This window comes from Numida meleagris, chromosome 6 (genome assembly GCF_002078875.1).
Source record: "Numida meleagris isolate 19003 breed g44 Domestic line chromosome 6, NumMel1.0, whole genome shotgun sequence".
Classification (NCBI taxonomy): domain Eukaryota; kingdom Metazoa; phylum Chordata; class Aves; order Galliformes; family Numididae; genus Numida; species Numida meleagris.
This window is the reverse complement of record NC_034414.1, coordinates 10,385,492-10,392,537: the sequence shown is the minus strand read 5'-3', so window position 1 is coordinate 10,392,537 and position 7,046 is coordinate 10,385,492. Positions and strand designations below refer to the sequence as shown.

General features: G+C 40.5%; 1 long non-coding RNA gene across 1 annotated transcript; it reads right to left on the bottom strand.

Annotated features, from left to right (window-relative positions):
* Positions 5,622-7,037, bottom strand: LOC110402090. The gene is made up of 2 exons (XR_002440891.1): positions 6,626-7,037; positions 5,622-5,777 (listed from the first exon to the last, which is right to left on the bottom strand). It is a non-coding gene; the product is annotated as an uncharacterized LOC110402090 (long non-coding RNA).

Below are 7,046 nucleotides of genomic sequence, written 5' to 3'. Positions count from 1 at the left end.
TTTGGGTAAACCAGGGAGCATCTTTGCTCTCAGTCAGCTGGCTTTGCAAATTGCTGCTCCTAGAGGGGTGGTTGGAGGATGTGGTTACAATCTTAGTGCCGATGTTAGGATCTAGAGCTGAATAATTGTGTTTGTCACAAAAAGACCCAGGCACAGGAACCTAGATGACTGAAGTTGGAGTAATAGAGAGGAAAGTGCGTTACCCATGCAAGGAAGGTGGAGTAGAAGAAGAGCTCAGAGCTGTCATTGATAAGGAGGTGTGAAGAAATCCTCAAATTCAGAGATTAGAGGGAAGGACATCCATATATAACATGCCTACAGCAATTTAGGACAAATTAGATGTTGTCTGAAAACGGTCTGAGAAGCGAAATAAGCATACTAGTTTCTGCAAAGCAAAATGAAACAAGAATCAGATTTCATCCAGTCACCTCCCTCTATGAAAATCTCCACAGGCTCAGATAATTTTGTATCCATTTAATTTCTCTAAAATTTCTCTTTCTACAGAGATTTAAACTCACTTTCACTATTCCGTTTCTTTGTTTTTAGTTCTCACCCCGAAGTGACTTGAGAAATGTTGCTTTGCCTTATCTTTTGTCACACAAGAAAACTCTCTTTGAAGAACTTTTTTTTTTTTTTAAAGTAGGAATCTCTTATTAATGCACCCTTTGTATTTTCTTTACAGTGGGCTTCGAAGGGATGTGTTTCACTTTGTAATTAATTGCTGCTTAAGTACTTACCATTTTATGTCCAGAAGGAAATTTTTAAAAGCTTATCTTTATGTCTGGCTGCCAGGAAAGATATTCTGAGAGCAAAAGTTGTTCCACATTTTTTACAGAAAAATAACAAACAAAATAGCTTTGATTTGTGAGGCGAGTCTGCACAAATCACTGATGAAGTTAATGAGGACAATGTGTTCATGGTCTGCCAGATGTGGCTGATATAGTTCTCACAGACCTGTTAATAACTCAGCACTGGGCTCTTCTCTGCTGCATAAAAAGTGCTGGGCTGAGGAGTGTAGTATAGCAGGGTCTGGCCTGATACATGAAATCAATAATATTTCTAACTCTTGCAAACAAATTTTCACCCAGCTCTGTAAGTTAAGTTTAGTGGACGTGTATGTTTGAAATCCTTATCAGGTGCATTAGATCACAATTCAGAGAAACACCAAGTAAGCAATACTCTCTCAGCCTGTCCTTGTGTTAGTAAATATGAAGGATTCAGCACTTGGCACACGATACACTGAATATGCTTTGTATGCACTGCAGATGGATGTTTCAGTGAAGATGGATGGATCAATTCCTAGCTTACCTAGAGACTTTCTATATAGCTGTAGACAAACTACGTTTTTGCTCTTGCCTCAAATCACCTCTCATTTGAATGTAACAATCACGAAGATGATGTAAGGAAGTTATATTACAAACACTTTCATATATTTGCTGGAGTGTAGGTGATTGTGGTAAGTCAAGCTAATAAATAGTGTTAATTCTGAATGACAATCAAGTATTTCCGTTGCATGCTCAGATGTATTTAAACCACTAGAGTGGGAAGAGAGCAGCAAAACAATTACTGAAGAACTTATTCCCGCTCCTTATGGAAAGTTTCACTAGCTATACCTTTTTAAAGAAAGCAAATGAAAAAAATAACTCAATACTATTTAATCTTAAATGTCATCTGAAGACTTTAAGGACTTCAGCGTGTTTTCTAATTACAAAAGTGCTCAAACATTCTAAAGTTAGTCTTGTATATTTCTAGCTGCTGTGGCTCCAAAGAGAATAATTTGAATCTTTTTTTCCTTGCATAGTGAACTTGACTTCATTTTAATTGCAACACCATGATACAGTGTAACAGAACTTTAACTCTTTCAGAATCTGTGGGCCTTTTTTTTTTCACTATATATTCTTTCTGTAGTCATGCTTGAAGAAACGTAGAGTACAAACTACGGAGTATAACACTAGGAGGTCTTATCACAATGTTTCAAACAAACATCTATGGCAAAGCACTTGTGGTTCTATTGAGAGCATTTCAGTTTTCTGGGTTATTGCCAGGTGAAGCCAATGCATTTTAAAGGCATGTAAATCACATCTGAGTTTGAAACACCTGTGGGTTGCAATCATCCCCCAGGTGAGACAGGATTTTTCAAACTGTTAGCTTTTTGTTTAGCTCCCCAGTAGCTAAGCATGAACATTTAAAACTGTATTCTCAGCTAGGGTAGAAATTTTTCGATCTATCATTTCAATGTTTTTGTATTATTATTATTTAAATTTGCATTATTTTGAAGTAGTGCCTATGCATGGTTTCATAGAACAGCTATGAAGGATGTACTTCATTTCAGATTAATACTGAGGCTTTGCAGTATTAAGTACAGTTGCATACTCACTATGTTGCAAAGGAAAGAATATTTGAAGGAAAGGAAAGACTAATATGAAGAAATATTTTAGGTTTTATAATTTCAGCAGGCTAAAACATAGAATGGTTTGGGTTGGAAAGGGCCTTTAAGATCATGTAGTTCTAACCCCACTTCTGTAGGCACATTACTGTTTGTTAAGAGCTTACAAGGCTTTCAGGATGGTTGTCCCAGTCAGCTGGAAGAGCCTGTTTGGGTACTGAAAGAACACAATAGGGTCCTCTAGACTTGCCACGGTGTCAAAGGGAGGTAGGATATGTTCCCTCTCGCTGGTTGAAAGCAAAAAAAACTGTGACTTAGCTCAGAGCAATAAAATGAGTAAAAGGCACAAACTGATATTCTGCGAAGAAAACAAAAACAACATAAAAAATAAACAGAATGGAAACTGAAAACTTTCACTGATTTTTAGGAGGGAAAAACAAAATGTGACACAATTTTCATGGGCAATGAAGTGCCATTCAGTTCACTGTGAACACGGGCCTGTCTTACAGCCACGAGGAGTCTCCTCAGAAGATATCTGAAAATACTATGATGAAATGGGATGAGATTTTCCAGTTTTGGGTTTAAGCACTATCATAGGAAGATTCGTCCTACACAGTTACAGCGGAGAATCAGAGCATTGGATATGTGCAGTGCAAGATTTTGAGAAAGATGCTAACCGTTGTTACAGGATCTGCTATCAAACTGAACCAAAAACCTGCACAGCAGGTGTTAGAAGCAGGCTGCCAGTGGCAAACACCAGGACAGTGGTGTATATGGTTTGATTTCTAGTGCTGGGGAACAGCTCAGCAATCTTCATTCCTTGAAATTACAATTTTCAATACTTATTTTCTTTATAGGAATATGTTAGAGGTAGGTATTAGGTATTAGTTTGATATTAATTGCCAAAAAAAAAAAAAAGATATTATGATCTCGGTGGAGCCCTCAGTGAACTCAGTGGAGTTCAGACTGAAGTGACTAAGGTGAAAACTTACTGTTTGGGTGGCTGGGAAACCCTTTTCTGATACTGCAGAATAGATTTTATTTCAATGTGTCACTGATTGGTATTTATGCTTCACGGCCTCACAATAAAGAAACAGAAATGTACTTACTGGAATGAGAAGAGATGAAATACAGTAAGGCAAAGTGAGCTTTCATGGAGAGAGAAAGAGAGAGGATCAACCATGTAAAGGCTTTGATAAATCTCTCATATAAAAATTCATCTTCTTTGAAGAGTTTCATCTTCAAATTGTTCACTTTACCACAAAAATTTTCTTGCAATATTTGAAATTGGTATATTAAAATATAGCATTTTAGTCCTATAAGGGAAACAAGAAGATTTAAATTGGACTTCTTTCTGTTCAAATCACAAGGAATGTGAACTTGGCATAACCCCCATCCAAAGCCCACAGCAATGAGCAGAATTATCTTTATCATGTCTTTGGTACAGCTGAAGTGTTTATGGCTAAAATTACCACTGAATGCTTTGATTTTATTCACTTTATGTGAGAATTTGCTTCTTTTTGATTAGTGAAAGTTTTAATGATCTTAATCTTACCTCTGGAGTTTATTCTGAATTTGTTTCAACACATCCCAAACCTCACTGCTTGGGAAAAAAAAATCCAGTGAACTTGCTGAATTTCACCTTGTTATTATAAAACCTCATATTTTGCATCTGGTCCTGGTTAGGTGCAGTTTGATTTTAAAATAAGCAAACAAACAAAATGCCCTAGATACACTTACAACTGATCTGAGCTTTGCCCAGAAAAGTTCATGAACTTTGTTAGGAGCTCTAAGTTTGTAATGAATGCAGCTAAGTTCTATTTGGCATGGTTTTACTTCAAATATTGTGGCTTGATTTTAGATATATTGGAATGGAAAAATCTACATACAGCCACTTCTGTAGTTATGCCAGCATAAGCACAAGGCTATTCCTTGTCACTTGGAGCTTAAACTCAGAAACATCCAAGATGATAAAGGAAAACCAAGAAGGCTTACATAACTATGCCAAATCTGTCCTGTTTGTGATATCTTATGCTGTATAATTCTGAGTAGAATTGTTTTCTGCACTATGCTATGGAGCTGATCCAGAGACAACAAACTGTCAGATATCTTTTTAATAAGACCTAAAAAGCAAAGATCAAATGAGTCTCATGGATGTCTTGCAAATGAATTAGGGTCTGTGAGATTGGGTACGTTACACCACAGCATGAAACCAGGACGGGTTCACAAATAAAACCCATGCTGCTCTTTGCTACACTTTTTCTAAAATCAGCCTTCCTCAAGGCCAGCTAAAAGGACAAACGAAACTGGAATATAATTCAATACTTATTCTGAGGCTGCCATGAGGTGTGCAATGTACAGCCTTCTCTATCTGCAGCACGCAAGCTCTGAACAGCGCTGTGCTCTCTACTGCAGAAGCAACTGCACATGTTGAAGGAAGAGCATATAGATAAATAAGGATCTCCTAAATGATAAGAACTTAATTACTCCATCACAGCAAAATCAGAACTTTTTGTGTTATTAATCTGTACTTTTAGGAAAGAGCTTGCATTGGTTCCTTATTTTAGACCTTGCTTACTTTCTGCCTACTCCCTTTCAAAGGAGTCGTCCTGCTTTGATGTCCTGCTCTCTACCCAGATTGCCAGAGGCTTTCAGTTGCAAATGCAGGTGTTTTCAATTGTTAGATGTAGTCATATTATTCATCAGCTAAATCAAAAAAGGTATTAGTAGGACACTTACTTTACATAGGGGACAAAATAGGAATCATTGGCAAGATAGCACAACATACATAAAGATGGTGAGATGCATTTTGCAGCGGAGGGCCAAAGTTTGCATCTACATTGCTGCTTTCCATGTTTTATATATTCAGAATTCAATCTTTAATGCACTGTTTTTCCAAGAGATTACATTGCCCATCATGTTGGTATCTGAAACTAAGTATGGCTTTTGAGAAGTACAGTTTTCTTTACAGATAGCATCTGGAAATCATTATTGCTTAAAAAGGTCATTTTTTGCACGCTGGTCTTTTTTCTTAATTTTTGTTCTTGCATTAGGGAAACAGTCCCCGGCAAAGGCCAACTCTTTGCTGAGCTGCAGAAAGTTAGGAGAAATACGAGTGAACACATCTGCCTCCCAAGGGCAATTTTGAGGCTTGCTGGACAGCAAGATGAATGCCTTGGTCATCCTCCCATCGTTTAGATCTTGCACTGTCAGTTAGTTAGCTCCATGCACGGTGTAGACAAAGCAGAGTGGCATCCCCTGGATCCTGGTGAGTAGGGAACTTGCTCGGAGGTAGAAACGTGCAGTATCTCTGCCAGCTGCAGAGGGCTTTCTGCTCAGCTCGCCCACTCCATCCATGGGGCAGAGTATTGCTGGTAAGAAAGAGCCAGAGCTGTAAGAGAGGCAGTAAAAAAGCAAGTGACCTGAGATGGTAATGAGGTGAGGGAGAATCACTGTGGGAGAGGATTAAGAGGAAAGCTGGGAACATAAGATGACACTACAGAAAGCAAAAAGAAAAAAAATCTTTTTCCTTTGGGTTCTGTCCACACAGTTTTCCTGATATTTCTTCTCTGTATCAGCTTTCACTTGAGGGAAGCTATCTCCTGTGCACCCCAATCTTCTAGGACACCCTGATGGGCCTCCATTTTTGAACACCTAGAAACCCTGTGTATTTTGCATTTGTTAATACAAACGTGGCTTCAGGCTATTTCAGTTACAGTAAGCACTTCCATGATTCATACAGCACGAAGGTTCAGAGGGAGCCTTTTGATATGTGCTCATCTATCAGATTTTGCACTTAGGGCTTTTTGAAAGTAGATAATCTAATCATCAGCCTTGAGAGCTTTTGAGACTCTGAAAACAGGAAACCGTTCTTTTCTAGGAGAGTTTCTCCTTCTCTCTTTTCTTTCTGTTCTACAGGAGCCCCAGTCAACGTGCATGTTTAAGAAGCATGCAGTGTGGGACTGAGAGATGGCCACTTCAGTCGGTAGCACTGAAGGCCGCTGTTCTACAGTAGCAGACTGTGCCTGATGGGAGCTGAGATCTGCCACGGCCAGAGTTTGGCACTGGTTGAGAAGTATTGAATCAGCCACACTGATGTGTGAGAACCCTTTCTTAAAGGCAGATCTCATTTAGACCTCTGGGAAGTGTTTTAATTCCTGTTTCTGACTTTAAGACAAAACAGCTTTCCAAAAGTCCAGGAGAGCGAATGACGACATAACACCTCTGGTGCCTGCTAACCATCCTATTCTCTGCTGCCTCTTGGTTTTCTGGCCGCGGTCTGACTGAGGCGCTCCTCTCTTTGCCTTTCCGAGGCACGGTGGGTGCCGCACCAAACTCGGGCGCTGTTTCTGTAAGAGCACGGCCAGCAGCAGACCGAGGGGAGGAGAAGCGCTGCGAGGTGCCCGGCCGTGCACCTGGCTCCTTCCTCAGCGGCCGCGCTCAACTCGTGACCGCCAGCCCTCGGACCGCGGCTCCTCAGCCATTTTGGGCCGAGGCGCTGGGCTGGGAGGCGGCGCGGGCAGGGCTCGGCTGAGAGCGGCCAAGCCAAGGCCGGGCTCCGCGCGCCCCGTTAACGGCCGCGTGCCTCACGCCGCCGCCCCGCACATGCCCAGTGCTGGGGCCGTGAGTCAGTGGCGGCGCGGCTGACGGGGCAGGGGCG